Here is a 905-nt window from a genome sequence, read left to right on the forward strand (position 1 = left end):
GGAGCTCAGGACCCCAGCAGAGCCTGCTGGGCCTCCCCTCCCCGCCTTGGGCCCTTGGAGAGGAGCGCTTAGCCTCCCCCTGGAGCCCACTTGCTGCAGGCCAACCCAGGCTCCGGTCGGGGGACAGTTCCCGAGGGTCTGGGGAGTAGCCACGTTAGCAAACGGCTCCCCACAAAGGCGGGGGTGTGCCTTCGCCCGACCCACCGCTGACCTCGGGACCAGTGTGGCAGAGCCAGGCCTCTGACAAGGCTGGCCCCAGGTCCTGAGAGCAACCAGCAGGGACTCCAGAGACACTTGGGTGACTAAGTGAAGCCAGTGGCTCTTCAGCCTCAGGGTTTCCTGTCCGTGTTCAAGTGTGGAAATTGGGGTCCCTGGAGAGACTGCTCTGAGAACAGAGTTCCGAGTTCTGTTACGCCAATAAGTGGTTCCAGTCCGCCCCAGCTCCCTTTATCCCAGGGCCGGAATCACGACTCGAGGCGCTAGGCTCCCCCAGGGCCAGGTCTGTGGGCCTGCCCTTGACCTTAGCCGTGCACGCAGCCAACAGCCTGTGTGGGTCATTCCGGCAGACCCCAGCAGAGCCCAGAACACAGAAAGGAGGATGGCTGGGACTGCGTGGAACAGGGGTGGCTGCTCTTCAGGTCCAAAGCCCCACCGCCCCTCGGTCAGTAGAGATTTGCTGTGGGGTTGCCCATCCTTCTGGCCGCTTGTTTGAGGGCAAGCAGCCTTGTGGGAATTAAGTGGAGAAACAGAATCGACGTCAGCACTTGGGAAGTGCACACATTTCCCTGATTTCCTTAAAGCACAAGATTCCAGGGTGCCCCCTCTGGTCTACTTCCCAGAGATCATATGGAAAAGCAAGTGTCACAGCGAGGAAAGCTCTGGGGACCAGCTATTCCTTCACCCAA

This window comes from Mirounga leonina, unplaced genomic scaffold (assembly GCF_011800145.1).
Source record: "Mirounga leonina isolate KUSES-001 unplaced genomic scaffold, KU_Mleo_1.0 Mir_448, whole genome shotgun sequence".
Classification (NCBI taxonomy): domain Eukaryota; kingdom Metazoa; phylum Chordata; class Mammalia; order Carnivora; family Phocidae; genus Mirounga; species Mirounga leonina.